Source organism: Hirundo rustica, chromosome 3 (assembly GCF_015227805.2).
Source record: "Hirundo rustica isolate bHirRus1 chromosome 3, bHirRus1.pri.v3, whole genome shotgun sequence".
Classification (NCBI taxonomy): domain Eukaryota; kingdom Metazoa; phylum Chordata; class Aves; order Passeriformes; family Hirundinidae; genus Hirundo; species Hirundo rustica.
The window spans coordinates 110703339-110723462 of NC_053452.1; the positions used below are offsets into that span (position 1 = coordinate 110703339).

Consider the following 20124-nt stretch of genomic DNA (forward strand, 5'->3'; position numbering starts at 1 on the left):
TCATTTCCTATTTAAACTTAGACATTTAACCTTTCAGTGCAGATAAGCGAAAGTATATACACAGTGAAAGAAAGGGAAAGGCTTTGTCATGGCATGTGGAGACTTGTTGAGGACTCAAGGAAGATTCTGGGGTCTATAGAGTCTAACTTGCAAAAAAACTACATTTCAGGCATAAAAAAGTGATCCTTCCCATAAATAAGGCCATGATAAGATTGGTCTAAGTAATTTCTAGTTGTGAGATACCCATATTAAGCTGTGAAAATAGTATTAAAGAGAATTCAGAAGAGGATTCAAATGTTGGAAACCAGCCTTAGAGTGTAAAGCTCCATGGAGCTTATCTAATTCACTTCATTAAAAAAAAAAAAAAAAAAAAAAAAAAAAAAAAAAAAAAAAAAAAAAAAAAAAAAAGACACTAGTTAATCCCTATGTGCAGCTATTTATATGTAGAGGTGTGTGGCAGCAGTGAGGCATTCAAATTAATGGACAATGGCTTAACAGAAATCACAGGCTTTAAAACAAAGGTGAAGAAAATTGACCTTCAGATGATCCATTCCTGCATCTTATGTAATAAAGGTTATTAAATGTAGGAGTAGCTTATGGGGAGAGAAAGTTGAGGGTACCACCATTAGAAAGTTTCTCAATAAGAATGGGGTATTTTAAGAGAAATTATTTACTTCCTGAATATGTTGTTTGTGCTGGTTCACTCTGTCACTAGATTTTGTATCTGTCTTTTTTACATACAAACACTGAATGAATAGTTTGAATAGTTCAGATGAGATATTAGCATGAAGATAACCTGCAATTAATTATCAGGGCTTTCACTAGTCACCAGGAGCAAAGTAATTATAAGAAACGGTACAATGGAAATTCCTAGACTGTATTTCTGTGAAACGTATTGTTAGCCATTCATTTGTGACAAAAAGATGAGTGGCGTGATGCGAATATTCTGAAAAGCCACATTTTTAAAAGTCAAATTTGGAACATATGCCTTGAAACTCAGCATCAGTTTCTGTGTGGAATTGATGCCTTGATGTGTTGTTATTTAGTCCTTCTAAAAGCTAAAATGAGGGGACATGTTGGCTGACAAGAAAGAAGACTATCACTTACAGTTACAAGATTTTTAAAGCACAAACAAAATTTGGCACATTTACTGGAAAGTGTTTTTAAATGGCAATAGTAAAAAGGAAAAAAAAAAAAAAAGCTTTCTGTGCTTCCATCTTTTTTCAGTGTTTAACTTCAAGATGCAGAATGTGCCAACCTATAAAACCTCCTGTGAAACGAGTATCTGGAAACACTGATGTACCTCTGGGGAAAGTGCCACTTTCCAAACCAAAATATTTACCATATTTACCATAACCAACAGCAAAAGCTGTCACATACTGACCTGTTGCTCCTATCACTTGCAGGCTGCAGCCATGGTTTAGTGTCCTGGAGTTAATTTTCTCACTTGTAGCACCCTTTGGAACGGAGCAGAGTTGATTTGTAATCATATCAAAGTGCCATTCTATTACTTTGCTCCAGTTTTTCCAGCACGTTTTATTTTATTTTCACTTTACCCAGGCTCTTGTTCCAGCGCACACTTTTCTAAGTAGTTTTTCTAGCTATCCTAGCAGTATAAAGTAATGCCTACTTATGTCAGTGCCAGGAGGGTTGCCTTGTTTTAGGTGTTGTGGCAGCACAACACACCAGGCAGTTTTCCTTCCTTTTGTTAGCTGCTGAGTTCCTAACTGACTGTAGATAGTTATGGCTCTCTTTCAGAACCATTTCCCTCTGGATCTCATATAACCCCTTGGCAAAATGAGAGCTGTGCTGGACAAAGCACTATAAAATAGGCTTCTGAGAGCAATGTGCAGTGCCTTGGAGCCCTAAGAGGAGCCTTCAATCTGTTTTCTGTGTTTTATTCCCTTCAGCACTATTAAGGTGAAATGCTTCCCAGAGAGCTTTCATCCAAAGATCTGAGAGTGGTGCAGGAAAACAGCACCTTGGAAGTGAGCTCCCCATGGGCTGGGGGCTGTTTATCAATATCTATGTCCTCTCCAGTTTGGGCTGCAGAAAACTGCTTTCTCTTGCAATAAAATAGACTATGAAGGTGAATAGATGCTTGGAACTGGTTTGCAGATGTTATCAGCAACCAAGTGATAAGAGGGTTTGCTTTCTGTGTTTGCCACAACATTTGTGAATGGTAATTCCCTCATTAAGAAGCTCTGGAGGGTAACAGTAATGAAGGACTTAATGTTGAACTGGAAGTCACACCCCATGGTAGAAGGACAACGCGGTAAGAATCCAACTAATAGGGCAGTGGGAAAGGAGGGAATGAAAGAAGAATAAAATTATTATCTTTATTTCTTTTGCTCTTGCTATTTCTGCCCCTTCCATTTCCATAATCCAGAATAAAAATGAAGATGCAGCACAGAAGTGTTTCTCTAACAAGGCCAAAATGTATGTATTGGATCTGCTGTGTTAGATCTGCAAACTAGCAGTGATGGTGGTTTTCCCAAAAAGGTCTTCTGCTACTGATGCAAAAAAATCCTTAACTGTGAAGAGACAGATGAATGTAGGGTTGTGGATCCTTCCTTCCTTCCTTCCTTCCTTCCTTCCTTCCTTCCTTCCTTCCTTCCTTCCTTCCTTCCTTCCTTCCTTCCTTCCTTCCTTCCTTCCTTCCTTCCTTCCTTCCTTCCTTCCTTCCTTCCTTCCTTCCTTCCTTCCTTCCTTCCTTCCTTCCTTCCTTCCCTTCCTTCCTTCCTTCCTTCCTTCCTTCCTTCCTTCCTTCCTTCCTTCCTTCCTTCCTTCCTTCCTTCCTTCCTTCCTTCCTTCCTTCCGTCCTTCCTTCCTTCCTTCCTTCCTTCCTTCCTTCCTTCCTTCCTTCCTTCCTCCTTCCTTCCTTCCTTCCTTCCTTCCTTCCTTCCTTCCTTCCTTCCTTCCTTCCGTCCTTCCTTCCTTCCTTCCTTCCTCCTTCCTTCCTTCCTTCCTTCCTTCCTTCCTTCCTTCATCTATAAATTTCATGTCAAAGCAACCCTTTTTTAATTTTGTACCCTTTGGATGAGCTGCCTCCTTCTTCTCTGCAGTAATACCTACAGGCTAGCTCTCTTTGATTAATTTGCCTTTCTGCTCCACACGGTTTGTCTGTCAGATTACTCTCACACCTTCTTATTTACCACCAGCTCCTCTGCCCCTAAACTGTGTCCTTCAGAGCCCTGTCAGGGTAACAAATTCTGCCAGGGAAGCTCTCCCACCCCAGGTGGGGGTTTCCCTTTTAATGGCCAAAGCTAATGGGGCCACAGCCTACTGCTCTCTGGCACAGGGAGATGAGTATTTTATTTTTAGATACCTCTAGCCTAGGTTCTGTGTAAATGCCAAATGGGAGCTGTCTTCTCCCCCATAAACACATAGTTTACCTATTTCAGAGAAATTACAAGGCTGGGAGTGCGTACTTGGCTCTGAGGAGTGGTAGTTTGAGACAAAGGGTTCAGTTCAAGAACTTTTAAGTAGAGAAGTCAAGGGCCTTTTAATGAAAATTAACATAGTCCATACCACAGGGGATATTCAGGACGAGAGGATGGTCCTGAATTCAAAGGCATGGTGAGGTGTGTGTATGTAATTGAGCTCTCAAGCCTCTCAAGTGGCGCCAGTGACAGGTTTGGCAAAGGAGCTGAGCTATCTACCATGTCCCTTCTTCTACTTGTCTTTTTTTTCCCATTCCTTTCACTCTATTCCACTTAAATCTGACCCTGACTAATTTTCAGCAACTAAAATGAATGCTCAGATGACTTTATGCAATTTTCCTAACATATATAGCCATGGTCAAAGCTCTTTTCGCAAACAGAAAATCAAAGGTGAGCCCAAGTTCTGTAAGGTCTCATCCACATCCTATTGACTTCCCTTGGTATTTGTGCAGGTCCTGGGTCACGGCTCAGGCTGGTATTTTTTCATGTCAGAAAAACTCACAAACACTCTTTTGGGAAGTTTGCAACAGATCTGAAAGCAACATGGAATATCTGTGCTCTAATATAGCTACAGTATTTTAATTGCAGGCATCTGCCATCCAGCTAATGCAGATATTCGTGGAAATGTTTACTTCATTACTGCCTCACAAGAACCTAATTAGGCTGACTGGAGACTTGAACAAAGGAGGATGAAAAGGCATCAATTATGTGTGTTAGCACACTGAATAGGGCTCCAAAACTCAGACCCGAACTTCCATCAGAAGGGGCTGTTCAGGAACCCAGGCTGGTGATTGCATGCCCGTCATTTTGCACGCCCCGGGACAGGGCTGCGTTCAGCTGGAGGCGAAGGCAACTTTCCATCTGGGTAATTGCGGGCTGCTTATGCAGCGGGAACGTCACCAGGATATGGGGGAAGAGCTGACAACATTAAACCACCGCAGTGACAGCGGGGATGTCGCATCCAGCAACTAAAGCCTGCCGAGCACCAAACCCGGAGTCAGGTGTAGTGCAGAGATACAGATCTTCCATCAAAAGCCTCTGTGAGATTAAATTATGACATGGAATCTGATCTTAATCAAAATATGCAGCAGCACTGTGAAGAAAAATAAAATACTTTCTAAAAAGAATTTGGATATGCATGAGTTATAACACGTCCACTCAGCCCTATTCCTCCCAAATCCCAATGAAAACTACAGATGCATCCTGGTAAATGTGTTTGGAATAAGAAATACGTGAACAGCAGCCCAGACAAAGAAATGTTATATATTTTGGATCAGAAGAAATTACTTTTATTGAAGAGAAAGTATTAACACACTGGTTTTTTTTCAACATTCCTTTGAAAGTTTCAGAATTTGTATTGTTTTTACAAAATTTGTGTTCAAAATAATTTGGAAAGCAATCAGTCTTTTGTTTCTTTCATGACAATGAAACATGACAAATATTTTGTTATATTAATGGGATCTTAGGTCTTATTGCATTATATCACAGTAAAATAACAGGCAATTAATAATTAATAACATTCTGAAGGTGAAATAATGTAAAAGTAAATCACATGTATTAATTACTACATGAGTAGCAGTAATTAACAGCAAGTGGAACTGGATTTTAGTATAAAAAATACTGCAAGGGCTACTGAAAGCTCTCAGCATTGTTTACATTATTTTTGTAAAAGGAACTTTCATATGAATCAGATAAAGCTGCACGATTGTAATTGTGATAGATGCTCTTAAATGTGTTACTTCATATTGTTGGATCACAATGTACAGTGAAAAAAAAAGGTAAAAGTGTGTGTTTCCTAAAGATATAACCCACATCCAGTTCAGCCTGCTACTCTGAAAATCACAGGGTATTTAGAGCTACATGAGATTCAACTGACAGAAACCATCTCAATACAGAACTTTATTACTTGTGCGGTCGTTTGTATTAATTGTGACCTTATTTCCACTCAGGTATTTTTCAGCTGGGTGGTTGAACTGAAACCCAGTTTAACTGATTACATTTGTGGTGCTTTTCTGATTCTTTCCTGTGTAACATAGTATTAATTCTGGTTATGGTTAGTAGCACCAACCAATTTGAGACTTACACTGTGCCATGTGATGTATGATAATATTTTCTCTTTCTGTTGTGCTTTGCAACGATCTTTGCCATTAACACTGATGAGGATGAAAAGAAACCAACAGAGGCTTCTGCAGCAGCAGAGACCAATAAAGATAAAGCTCTTGTGTGTGTTGGGATTTCTGCTGGAGCACAGAGCACTGTAAACAGCATTGCTCTTTCATAAAGAGGAAAACAAACAACCTGACGTTGCTTTGAGGATTGCAGCTCCATTGTTATATGTGTATGCATCTTTCTTAGCTGATTTTATTTAAGAATGGGGATTTTTTTCCCCTTTATTCTGCAGCAGTTGCATTAGATGGACCTCTTAGACAGAATTCAGATAAGCTATAAGCTAATGATCCTGCTCCAATACCATGGTTTTGACTCAGTCCATTGCTCTCTTGAATAAAATCATTCTGTGCACATTGATAGTCATGTGGGTCAGTTGATAAAGTCTCTTTCCAGAAGATCTGCAATCCAGAATTTCTCCTCCTTTGAAGAGAGTCTGTAGTACAGAAGAACGCACAGAAAACTCAGGGGAACTAAATAGCATTAAGAAAATAAAAGTCATTAAACAAATCTGCTTTCTATTGGATTTTGCTTAGTAAAATAAGCATAGCAACATCAAACCATCATGCCCTAGGCTGGCGTTTTTAGAGTGACAAAATGTTTTTTGCTTCATTTCAAAATGGCTAATTCAGATTTTTCACTGGCATTACAGGAAAGTCAAACTAAAACCATATATTTTGAATATGTTGTAAGGCTGTTTGTATTTTTTCTCACTGGTTGTTTCAGTACTTACCCACCCTTTGCAGTGGTTTGAAATAGAGATAATTTTCAGTCTTGAAATCTGGAATTGATCTGCTGTTTTCTGTGGATGGACAGAATTGCCTTACAGCATGGAAATAATAATTTTTTGATCATTTGTCTGTTTTTAATTTCTTACGGACTGGGGCTATCTCAGGCTGAAGACCACGACTATCAAAATAAAGTTGGATTTTCTTCTCTAGATGCCTGACAATGAAGAAGTTAGATTAATTAAGATGCCTCAATTTAATCACTCCTGACGCCTCTTCTGGACATCTACAGTTTGAATACTTGGCCTGCAGTGAAAACACTGTTTTTTGTATTCTAATTCCAAAAATTATCAGAGTACATAAAATGTGCAGAATGGTTTTTGAATTACTATTGTGAATTAGGTTCTCAAGCAATAGAAAATTGTTAAAGTTAGGAGGACAGGGAAACAAGTTAGTTCATGCATTTTGGTGAGAGTTCAGGGTATTTGTTTTAATGCTGATATAAAATTTAAGATTAAAAAAACCCCTCAGCACCCCATGCTTTGTAAAGTTGCTGATTACACAAAGAATTTACTTATGACGTGCAGCATTTCCTTTGCCTCCAACACTCATGCTTTGAATTTTAGAAATCAGAGTATTGGCATCCTAATTTAAAAACAGACCCCAGATATTTCCTTTCTGTTCCCATGCTGTTCTTTCTTTTCTGCTCACAGATGGTATTCTGACATTTCTAATATATATTGCATTTGTATCATAGTTTCCCAGAATATTTTGATAAGGAACTCCAAAACCAATTTAGTTGGAGAGTAAATCTAATGCCAGACTGAAAAAAGATTTTCCTTCCTATTTCATATAACTTTTTTTTTTTTTTTTTCCTAAAAGGAAAGAGAGAAACAATCAATCTTCTTTCACGGATGAAAAGATAGACTTATCTTTCTCTTGTAACAAGTGAAATCTCTGAGATATATCAGGTTTTATCCTGACATGATTCTTTCCTACTTACAATTAAATATGAGAATCTTTTGGATGCCTGATATTTCTTTCCTCACTTGCAACCTTTTTGTTTCTGACCTCACCTTCCAGATCACTTAGATGTTTTTAATCCAGTTTTGAAAGTGAAAATATAGCGTGGATTTAATACTGCAGCTCTTTATACAAGTTAAGTTTTACTCATAATTTTTACCTCATAGAGCTAGTCTAATTCCTTTAGCTTCTCTGAGTGACATTCATCCCTCTGAACTTTGGATGTCCAAAAATTGGCTGTGCTCTCCAATGACATCTCAGTTCCCTCTGCAGGCAGTGCAAGAAGCTTATTCACCTCCCCTGTCTGAAATATCTTTGGAGGGGAGTAGAATGTTATTTGCACCTAACAGTCTTTCAGTACTGGCTGTGCTGGAAAACCAGCACAGCCTGCAAGCTGGAAAAGGAAAGGAGACTCCCACTTCTCAAATGCAGGAAGTTGCCACATAAGAATTTGCAAAATCTGTCTTTTTCATAAAGGTCACCAAAAATGTTAAAAAAAAAAAAAAAAAAAAAAAATCAGAAATGTCATCGTGTATGTCATACGCTTGTTTTTCAAAGTAATTTTTTACGAAAAATTTCCTAATATTTTGAGAAAGATCGAAAATTGTGAAATGTCAAAGTGCTTATCTAATGAAATCTAAACTTTCAGTATCTAGAATCATGGAATCATTAAGGTCAAAAACCACCTCTAAGCCCATTCAGTCCAAGCTTCAACCCAGCACTGCCAAGTTCACCACTGAACCACATCTCTAATAATATTTCATGACCCTCTGAGGAAATTACAACCTCAATGAAGTACAAATGTGTATTTTTTTTTGCAACCAGGGCAGCTGGTAGCACCACATATATTTTTAGCTTGGATTTCAGCACAGACCAGGTCTCATTTATTTAGTTGGAGTGGCAGTTTCCAATGGCACTGGTTGCTTTTCCATATGGAAACATGAGATTTCAGCTGACTGATGTGATGATCTCCTAATGTCGTGTAGAAGCTCAGCTACACACAGACAGCCTCCACAGCCTCAACCAGGACTTCAGAGTAAGACCTTGAGGTATTACTGGCCTTGTCCTGGAAGAAATGCCAGAATCATTCTAATTATTTCAAAACCTGGAGATGAAAAACTTGAGAGCAAGACTTGTGAGAAATCAATTCAGCAGAGAGAGAGGGAGTGGGGATAAGGTTCGACTTTCAGATTTTCTGGCAGCACCAAGTGACATTCATGTGAGCTGTGGCATACCTCAAAATAACAGAACTTTATTCCTTCTACTTTGTTCCTTATCCTAAGAGATGTTCTTCAATCCTTAGGAGTGATGACAAAGCACTGAGAGTGCACGTGAATAGTAATTATGCACAAGAGTGATGATTATAGGCAAATTTAGCACTAAGTAAAGAGCTGTGCAACACAGAACAGAGGGACTGAAAACTGCAGGAACCTCTGCAATCTGAAAAGCTACTCACCAGATCTTAACAGCAGGCAGCAACAGGTCTGGGTTTATTATTTTTTTTTTTAGGAGTGCTGCACACAAATTTCTACAGTCAGTTATTTCTTCCAAGACACTGAGTGTGATTGTACTTGATCATTGATATTTTCCAGAAACTCTAGTCAATACTTTCAAAATTTTCCACCAAGCCCCATTGATTTTGATGAAATTTTGTTTCAAAAATCAAGTGAAAAAACTTCAAAACACCAAAAGTTAACATTTTAGAGGTTTTGGAAATTAGAAGTTCTGGTGTTTGTTACAAAACTTTTTTTTTATTACAAACTGTTCTTATTTTCATAAATAAAAGTAAAGGATGAGACTGTTCAGAAAATTATCAGAAAAAAGTGTTCCTGTAAATGTGAAAATCTTGTTTGTTTTTATTTTTCAAATACAGCTTGTGTACTTATCCAGCATTCTGAAATGCTCCAAAGACATTGCAATTCTCTGATAAGCAGACACAGAAACAGATACACAGACATTGTCACCTTCACAAAGAAATCTGTTCCAAGTAAAATATTAATTACTAGGGCAGTTGTTTCAGGGGCTGGGGAGTAGATCCAGTTGATAAGGCACCAATTAGAGGGTAGGAGAGGGAAGTGTCAGGATTCCATGTACTATGAACTTACAAAGCTTTCCTGGACTTGACTACTCTATACAGAATTACACTGCTGAGATGTGACTGATCAACTTGCAGGCTGCATGATTCTTTTGCAGCTAAGAGATCATTTAAAGATATAAATGCCCCCTGAAAGTTCTGAATATTAGCAAAGTGAACTGGCTAAGGACACAATTGAAGGGACATTGGGGGCCCACAACTGTAAAGAAAATATATCAAACACTTGGCTTTCTCTCCTCTCCCCCCAGACTTACCAAGCTTGCGCTGAGCTTAAGGTTGAGGCTTTGGCCTTCCCTTCAAGTTCTCCCCATTATTTTGCACTACTCCTGACTGTCCTTGTGCCTCTCAAACCTAAAACAGAGAGTGGTTATTTGACTCCCTGTCAAACCTGGGGTCATCCCATCCAAAGAAAAGCAACAAATTTGGTGAAAGCTCTGGAGGACAAGTCTGATGAGAAGCAGCTAAGGGGAGCTGGGGTTGTTTAGCACGGAGAAAAGCAGGCTCAAGGAGAACATTCTCATTCTCTCCAGCCACTGAAAGGAGGATGTAACGGGTTGGGGTTCAATCTCTTCTCAAGTAACAAGCAATTGGATAAGAGGAAATTGTTTCATGTTGTGCCAGAGAAAGTTTAATTTGGATATTAGGAAAAATTCTTCACCAAAGGGGCATTGTTAAGCATTGAAGAAGCTGTTCAGGGAAGTGGTCGTCACCATCCTTAGAAATATCTAATAGATGTGCAGATGTGGCATTAAGGTGTTGCCGAAATTGGCAGAACAAACTCAACAACAATGTTGCATTAAGGAGCAGGAATTCTTTATTGTAGCCCAGGGATATATCTCTACTTATTGTACATGCATAGCACAGAAAAAGCTCCTGTTGAAACACTTCAAATCTTCATAAGTTTTCCCAGAAAATACATGCATATAGCAATCATTTCTCAGAAGTCACTATCATTTGCCCTCCCCTTGGCCTGTGCATTCTTATCCCGAGGTCGCTCTGGTGGTCCTTGGGGGTTATCAACCCCGAAGTTCTCCTTCAGCTTGGTGTCACAAATATTGGGCTGAGTTGGCATAACTAGTCTGGTTCACTGTTCTGTGAGATACTTGGTTAACCGAGTGCACATTCTTGTTCCTTTCTTTGTTTAATATTTAACATGATCCTATAGAATAAGCATTGTATTTTCCAGCAGCTGGGCAAGTAGTTCTCCCTCTGGCAACATTTCCCCCTACTGGGGCTTTTGAAGCTTGTTTTCCCCACCAGCCTTCATAAGCTTCACTTTGCTTCTTTACAAACATAACATTTGTTCCTTGTGTTGCATTTACATTTTATACACAAGTTAAAGCAAACATCATAATAATAACTCTCACTACAATCACAATTATACTTTGCAAGACAGAGGCCAAGCAACCAGAGAAAATCGCAAGTCCTTTCAATATTTTATTCAACCAACCATTTTCTAATCCTACACTTAATTCTCTGCTGGATGATGCAACTGATTTTATCCTTTCTATCTGATCATCCAATTTGGCAGTCTTATGTTCAATGTGTATAAGACAGGTATTTTTGTTTTAATTTAAGTAAATATCCTACCACCAGTTTTACCTGGTAGCCAGGAGACTGCCAGGGCAGAGCACAGATTGTAGAAAGTTAAGAAGGACATTCACCACATGATGTAAGATGCCCGGAAAAGCACCCACAGTGTCCTGTTCCATCCAAGAGTTCACTTCCATGTAGTTCCCTTTTATTACATGGTCCAGGGCAGGAGTCCTCTGTGGTGGGATTCCTGTGGCTTGAGAGACATCATTCAGCCTGGTGTAGCTGGGGGCCAATGGTTCTGTAATGTAATGAAAGACTGAGGGATGGAAAGGCCATAAAATAGAGTAAAAGACAATCAGCCTCACACTGAACTAATAATTCACATTTATTTGTATTAAGGATGACCATATTGTCACTGGTATAGTTTATATGGAACAGAAGTGCTGCTGAAGAGCCCTTGGCAGTGGCTGGCAGACCATGAGGGGAAAATATCACTTAGCTTTTTGTTACACTTTTACACAGTATGTATTTGCTTGCAGTTGTTGTAGGTGACAGCACGCTGCTAAAAATGGACATTTATTATTGCTGGGAATAGTCATTTTTGTGTTCCTATGTGGTTACTTAGGAAATTTATACAGCAAGATCACCCATCCACGAGTTTATGAAGACTTACTAGAGCCCCCTCCATCCTCAATGTTTCAAATTCATCTCTGAGACAGTTGCTTCAACGTTTGATATGGTGCAATTTCAAATCCTTCCAAGGAAGAAGCTATTAAGGAAATCTGTCTAGTGAACAAGCTATTTGGAAATAAATTTTGACTGCTTTTCAACTGTTCTCAGGCTTTAGAGTTCAAAATGCTTAGGAAACAACAGAAGTGTGTTTACAATCACATAGTATACAATTGATAGCTGATGACATTCAGGGAATAGCAGTGTGTTTAGTTTCCAAAGATAAATATTTATAATGGAAACATTTAATGACTTAAGCATCTTATTTAACTGGCCTTCCCTTCCATTTCCTGGTCTAAACATTGTACAGAATTCTACTGGCACTAATTTCTGGAGTAAAACATTTGTATCAGTGTTGTGTAATATGCTGGCCAGATACCTCCAGCAGATGTAACCTCTCCACGCTGGTTAATAGGAAAATGGCGTTCCCTGGGGTGGTGGCAAAGAAAGAAGTGGGCAAACTCATTTATTTGCTGTTCTAGTGCAGGCTGTGAAGACTTGGCACAATGTTTACTTTCCCCATAGGTGTGGGTGAACTTTGTACTTATGAGATACAAACAAAGAAATCCTCCAAATACGGACATGGTCTTTCTGAAATTCACTTTTAGGTGGTTACAGTCTCCTCAGTGTTTGATTCCTGAGACTGGAATACCTGAAAGAGTCTTTTTTTCCACAGGGGGGCAAGCATATGCTTTTATTATCTTCAGTCTAATTCAGCAATTAAGTATATACAGAAGGTAGCCTTTATAGTTACACAGTTTAAAGGAGATGGACTGCAGTCTAATGCTGTCTGGATACTCTTCCAGCTTCCCACGTGGCTTTTCCCTCGACAATTTTTCTCCTTTTTCTGTTACTGGCACACCTCTAGCATGTCTAAGCAATAGCACTGCCTTGTACATGATGCTGAGTCATCACCCAAATTGAATTTGTTTCAACTCACAAATCTTTTCCCTTGGCGGACCCCAAAGCTCTCCATAACAACATGGAATTTTCAATAACTTGAATCAAAGTTAACCAAGAAAGATTAATCCTAAAAACAGTCAAACCATCAAGTGTGTTGATGTTAAAAGGCCCCATTTAAACCTGAAAGAATTGGTTACTTTCGGCTTACTAGGTCAGACCTAAGATGAGGTGGATTTCTAACCCTACTCTGTTCAGGCAGCATTTTCACTCCTGTGTTTCAGAAATATATGTTTGATTGCGTGTACATACAACATATAGGCATACATTTTAAATGTTAACCTGTGTAAAGAAAGCCAGTCTGAGAGACTGAGATGAAGACAGCAACTTTTAGAGGTCTGTTGTCTTCATTTTCCAGCAAATACATTAATTATAAAGCCAAAAGAAAATGAAACAGGATTATTGAGTATGGGAATGGATTTAAGGAAGGTCTTTGATCCAAAGGAAAATAGACATTTAGGCAAAACCATTGAAGGGAGGAATTGTGTAAGCATTAAAGATGAATTGAAATTAATAGTGGAGGGAACAGTGACTGTATTTCTCCACCTGAGCAGACAGTGCTTCTAAAAGAAATCTAATAAACGTGGCATGAAACAGAAATGACAGAGCACTGGAGAAGGAGAGGAGAGGAATAGTTAAGAGGCAAGACAGGCGAGAAAGTGCCCTTTGGGATCAGGAATGGAGTTTGCTTAAAAGGAGCTCACACAGGCCGCAGTGCAATGTGGCTGATACTGTTTCATTCTTGCTTTGAAAATTCCTGTAATCAGATGTTCCATTCCGAAGACATTCCCTAATATCTTAACTTAGAGGCAGCAAAAAGAAAAAAAGTCAGAAAAGATGCCATGGGACAAGGTACAGTTTGATAAAATGAATTCTGGCTCACATTAGTAGGATATTTGGCTGTTGCTGTGGGTTTCTGGTGCTGGCCTAGAGGAGTGGTAGGAGTCAGATATGATGGGAATGACATCAAGCATGATCAGGGGATGGCGTCTTAACAAGAAACCTGCTACCTGCAGCACCAGTGCTACTGCTCCTCTCTGCTTTCAGATGCTCTGCTGGAAGAAAACAGACACGTTTGCACCAGAGTTTTGTACTGTGTTTATAATTAGGTCATAATTTGTACCACAAGCAGAGCTTTTAGGGTGGTGGAGAGAATGCACACCCGCCCCTTAGAGCCTAGGTACTATAACTGATTTATAGATGTAGTTAACTTTATGGATGGCAAATGTTCACCCTTGTGATATATTTAGGAATGTGCCTGAATATTTCCCAGGAAGAGCTTTTGTTATCAGCCCTCATCTGTCCAGACAAGGACAGATCATTTTCTTAAGGTTATGCAGTAACTCAGCAGGGTGCCTTTCTCTTGTGGTCTCCCTAAACCATTCAAATAGGGATAATAAAAAACCACGAACCCAACAATGTTCTTCTTCAGCACAAGCAAATGTAAAATTGAGAAACATTACAGCTCTGTATTTACAGAGCTGCTCTGAAATCCTGATGCTGAACACACATACACTGAAACTGTTTTCTTACTGAATGCAAACTCCAGAGGAATTCACAGACAGAAATGTACCATCCTAGCAGATTATTTGGCTTGCTTCACTAACCCAGTTTAGTCTGAGCTGGCTGAATTTATAGAACTAGATAAAGATTAGTTGTAGACTAGTAATAGGTATGACAACAGCTTTAATATACTGGTATTGTCAATAATATTAATTGCTTTATTCAAAAGTTTTATCATTATAAGTGAAAAAATACTCAATGAGTAATTAATCCAAGGTTATCCTGTCAGCAGAGGCACTGGAAACATCAATAATATCAGTTTACTTCTTCATTCCAGAGCTAGCCACTAATTGCTATGGACATATTTTTGATCACTTTATTCACATATGTTATGTTACTATCAGGAAATGAATTCTTCCTTTTTATTTTTTCCTTATTCAGAACAGATTTGATGTGACTAGAAAAGGAAAAATGTTAAACAGCAAGGGATTGGGAATGTCAAGTCCAGCTGGGGGCTGGTTCCTGGTGACATCCCACAGGGATCCGTGCTGGGGCCAGTGATTGTCTCTTTACCATTTTATAAATGAACAGCATGATGTGCCAGAGTTCTCCCTCAGCCTGTTTGCAGAAGATATTTGCTATTCAAGGAGACCTTGCCAGGCTGGAGATATGGGCTGACAGGAGCCTCATGAAGTTCAACAAAGGCAAAAGCAAAGTCCTGCCCCTGGGACAAAGTAACCCCAGCACCAGATGGGGGCTGGGACTTCTGAGAAGCAGCTTTAGAGATGAGCAACTGAGGGTCCTGGTGGAGCAGAGGCTGACCAGGGACCAGCCATGTGCCCTTGGAGTGAAGAAGGCAACACCATCCTCGGCTGCATTAACCAGAATTCAGCCATCATGCCTTGTTAAATTGATCCTTCTCTTCCAGTCAGCACTTGTTACAACCATCTGGTGAACCCTGTCCTGAGCTCTTCAGTGAAAGACAGGCATGGAGATAGTGGTCTGAGTCCAGTGGAGGGGGACTCACTGAATGGAGTCAGTGTAAATGAACCCTCAAGATGGAAGGGGAGCAGCAGTACCAGATGTAAAAGAAGAAACAGAGGAAACTGAGTTTGTTCTGTGCAAATTAAAAAAAAAAAAAACCAACCAAAAAACCCACAAACAAACAAACAAAAAACAAAAACAAAAACAAACAAACAAACAAAAAACATAAAACAAAAAAACCCACACACACCACCAAAAAAAAAAACCCTCAGGGGTGATTTTTTGCTGTCTGCATCTATCTGAATGGAGAATACAGAGGAGACCAAGAGACTTTTCAGAGAAGTGTGCAGTGACAGTATGAGAAGCTGAGGATCCAATCTGTAACATACAGAATTCAAACTTACCATAAGGAAATTATTTTTTGCCATGAGAACGACCAGAACTTTATCACAGGTATCTGCAGAGGATCAGGAATCTTCATCCTTGGAGGTGTTCTTTCCCTTACAAATCCAAGTCCCTTGAAAAAGTTACAGGTTTGTCTTTTTGTCAAAACTCTAAAAATTACTTGTTAAAACATTTTGGATGCAGCTCTTGCAGAAAGGAGGTCAGATAACTGGTCCAATTTCAGTGTCTAAATAGAATTCATTCATTTTCCCAAATGTATGTTTTAAAAAATATTCCTTTAATGAAGTGTGCATGCCCAACTTGCTTTATCGAATTTACACCTGGGATCACATTTCTTTAAAAGCACAAAAAATACTGATTTCAGTGCAGTTGCTAACTCTAAACAGAAGGTGAAGGTCTGGTTGCATTAGTTCTTGTGCCAAAGGAGGAAAAACCTGACTTTAATCCCTTAGATGGTGGGATAAGTATTTTTATGGTATTTCCACTAGACTAAGAACATCTAAGTGAACAATTTCATTGCAGATGTCAATGCTGTGTCCATTTGATCACATACTAAAATGATGCTACAGCAGCATGCACAAATGGGGCAATACAATTCAGCCTCCTCTCTTTTAAATCATTAAATGACTTGTGGAAACTTGCTTTTTTTTTCCCCAATGTGGCTCTCCCAGGCAGCTTCTGGGCACAGTTTGAAAGTCAGCATTAGCTAGACACTAATTCAGACATCCATCTTTGGAGGTTAGAAGCGTTAATTGTTGGGACATGTGGGAAAAGAATGGAAGATGGGCTAGAAAGGTTGGACATGCTCAAATGACTTGCAGCGGAGGTGTTAAAACCCACACATATTATAGTAGTTGCTATTTTGCCTTGTCTGTTAAGCAAATAGAACATCTGTGTTTAGGTAACAGGCTTCTGGCAGGCTTAGAGGCACCCTATCAAACATGCTTGTAATTTCTGCCGTGCTGTGGAAAAAACAGAGCCCAACAATAAATTACACCTGTGTGGATGCCTGGAATACAGGTGGAAACAGTGAGTTTGTTTACCAGCATGGATCAAACTCCATGGTGCCTGCATCCTCACTTGCGTGCCTCTGCCCAGGTGCTGCTTTAGGGATCCCCTGTTTGGAAAGGTAATGAAAATAAATTTATTCTTTGCATTTATCCATGGTTTTGTGGTTACTGCCCCTTACTGATGCCAAGTCACACAGGACACAGAAAAGCACATTTTATCTCAGATTTAGGTGAAAATCTCTGGTGCTGTTTAATTTGCTAATAGAAATATAGGCAAGGTCTTCTCATGTTTATTCTTCAGCATCTTATCTGTGCAATAACAGAAAATAAATATTTTCTCTCCCTCTTACCTATCAAATTGCTCTTTCCTTGTCCAGGAATCACCTCCTTCACCAGGGATAAACAGCATCTCACATAGCAATCTTCTCATCTCTTTGGAGTTCTAGACAAAAGAGTAATATAAATAATTAACAGAAATAGTAATTACAAGAGGCCATCTGTCCTTTTGCAATTGTTTTACATTCTACAGAATGTTAATACCAAAATACATTCATCAACTTTAATAGACATCTGGAGCACAATCATCCAGCTACCACTTGTATAAAAGTTACTGCATGAAATAATTATCAGTGAAATATGGTAAATAAAAAAACCTGTCTTTGAAAGCATTGAAATAGAAACCAGATTTTCAAGCTCCAAGAATTAACAAGAAGAGAAGCAGAGCTACCATCAGTACTTGCTGCTGTATAGTCTTTGGTGTCTCTTTTTCAGACAACTTAATTAGTCTGTGTGTAAAACCCACTGGCATGAGCAGAAAATTCTGATGCTGGGGAATTTGATCTTGAACTGACTGTTCTAGTTTCTTCCTTCTTTCCTCCTTTTCTTTTTTTCATGCAGTTTGCAAATTTAAGAACACGGCTTACATTCAAAATGTCTCCTGGCTCGTTACTAGGCAGGCCCAATGATGCTGATTCCATTCTTTCCTCTCATTACTGCTTATCATTGTGGGGTTTGCAAATAGCTTGTGGGACACAGTAATATCCAAGAGAACAAAGACTGTGTCAGAAAGATGAAGGGCACCTGAATTGCAATGAGGTAGCAGACTTGCTTTTAGATCAACGGTGGTTTTAACTGTTGAGCAAAATCTACCTTCCTTCTGTCTGGAAGCAGAAAATACAGCAGTGCTGAGACTTTATTTCCACATAGGGGTATTGCCAGGAATGTTGATCCAGGATTGGTCATTCTGTGAGGTATTTAGGCATTGGCACAGGGCAGATCAGAAGCTGCTGAAGCCAATATGTTATGTCCTTATATATTTCAGAGTGTTCTCTCAGGTTCCTGAAACCTGGGAAAACAAATAAGGTAATTTCCATCCCTTTAGCAAGAAGAAGTTTTGGTGCTATGTTCTCTGGCCCCCAGGCACTGAGCAACTTGCACGTGTAGTACAGTCCCATTTAGAGGAAGTAGAAAATACCACGCCATAAATATGACATACATGACAGCTCTTCCTCAGGTATCAGATGTCTTTCTGGAGACCTGATTTGATCACCCAAGTGGCTGGGTCTTGCTAAAACATTTTAGAGTAAAACAGAGACCTGTCAGTCTTTTCCCATAAATTACTACATCGGGAAACTGCTTCATCATTCTGAGTCCCAAACTCTCTCTTCCCAGAGCACCAAAAGATATTAGGTTGATTAAATATGACAAAGCAACACACGAATAACGTGTGCATTGTTAACCTAAAATACCCCAAATCTGGATTAATTGCAAGTCCTTAGTCCCCATGCCCTTCCTATTTTTTTTTTTCCTTTTTAATCCAACATTGAATCAATGTAGTCACTGAATGGCAGAAACACAGACTCTGTGATTAATTCCAGGTTTTATTTCTTTTCTCTCACATGTGTGAGATACAGTCTCACACATGTACAGTTGCAAGTTACTCCAGTATTTTCCCCCAGATAATTAAACCCCAATCACTTCAGAAAGTGTCTACTGAAGTGTGCACTCACCAGCGACTGAGAACAGGCTGTTGTAGGGGATAAAATGAGCAGGACAGCAAAAACAGGTTCTCCTGCTAACATAGCAAAGATCACCTCCTTCAGGGATTGTCTGGTTAATAGATGACATACTGGCCTCTTGCTGGCCATTTTAGGAAGTTTGTTTCCTATCATCAAGCACCAAATGATGCAGCATCTCTTATCAATATGAAAATTCCCCAAATAATTTGCCTTTAGCATGGACAAAGCACTCAGAGTGTGAAGGGAATCTGGTAGCAGATGTATGAGGTTCTCAGATATTTGTTCTGTGCTGATATGTAAGTAAATAGCAGATGTTTCTGAGGTTTCTCCTCATTACTAAGCGATGAAAGGGGGAGAGGACTACCTAGACTATCTATTCACCTCCTAATTTTAAATGGCAATCATTAAATCCATTTAAATAGCAATTAATTAAACCCACTAAAACACCTCTGTAGTTCATTAAAAGTTGTTTAATTGCTGAATTTCTACCTTTTCATCAGAGTGCTGCTAGTTACTTTGAAAACCTTCAGTGGTCTGTGTCTTAGACTGAATGAATTGTGTCGAAAGAGTGGAAGAAGCCAATGGGCTGAGTACACCAGCTGGGCCAAACAAGGTGTGTCTCCACCTGGGCACACTTTTGCAGGCAGGGCTGTTCCTGTCCCTGTCCCAGGAGAAAGGTCCAGGCCCTTCCTGCAGCCTGAGCTCTGCTCTGCATTGAATCACAGAACTCCCTGAATGGGAAGGGACCCACAAGGATCACTAGGTCCATCTCCTGGCCCTGCACAGGACAGAATCCCTAGGAATCACACCGTGGATTGTCACACAGTCAGAGTGTGTCCAAGTGGTTCTGCAGCTCTGTCAGGTTTGGTGCTGTGATCATTCCTGGGGAGCCTGTTCCAGAGCCTAACCACCCTCTGCATGAAAAACCTTTTCCTCATATCCAACCTGAACCTGCCTTGGCCTCAGACCATTCCCTCGGGCCCTGTCGCTGGTCACCAGAGGGAACAGATCAATGCCTGCCCCTCCTCTTCCCCTCAGGAGGATGTTGAACGTCTCAGTGAGGTCTGCCCTCAGTCTCATCTTCTCCAAGCTGAACAAACCAAGTGCTCCTAGCCATTTCTCATACAGCTTCCCCTCCAGAGCCTTAATAATCTTTGCAGCCCTCCTTTGCATGCTGTCTAATACCTTTATATCCTTCTTATTCTGTGGCAGCCGAATCCGCCCCCAGGGCTCAAGGTGAGGTGGGACAATCCCCTCCCTTGTCCGGGCTGGCAGTGCCGCGCTGGCTGTGCCCAGGACAGGCAGTTCCTTCTGTCTGCCAGGGCACTGCTGTGACCTCTCCAGACACAATCTCTGCCTTCAGCAGCTCTGTCTGTGTGGAGGCATCGGCCACCGCCGGGCAGAGCAGCAGCCATTCCCCGCGCTCTGCCTGGAGGGGATAGCAGGAGGCCACACACACAGACGGGCGCAGTTCCTGCCTTATGTGGGCTTTAAGTCCCTCCAGTCAGCCAGAGGAATGTCCTT

The 20124-nt window shown here is 39.9% G+C and overlaps 1 long non-coding RNA gene across 1 annotated transcript in view; it reads right to left on the reverse strand.

Annotated features, from left to right (window-relative positions):
• Positions 1 to 11092: 11092 nt before the first annotated feature.
• The window catches only part of LOC120751106 (uncharacterized), a 41405-nt gene continuing 32373 nt past the window's right edge, over positions 11093 to 20124 (reverse strand). Inside the window, exons 2-4 of the long non-coding RNA XR_005700270.1 lie at positions 16933 to 17024; positions 15572 to 15684; positions 11093 to 11289 (exon numbers count right to left, since the gene is read on the reverse strand). This is a non-coding gene — a long non-coding RNA (uncharacterized LOC120751106). The remainder of the gene's footprint in view (positions 11290 to 15571; positions 15685 to 16932; positions 17025 to 20124) is intronic.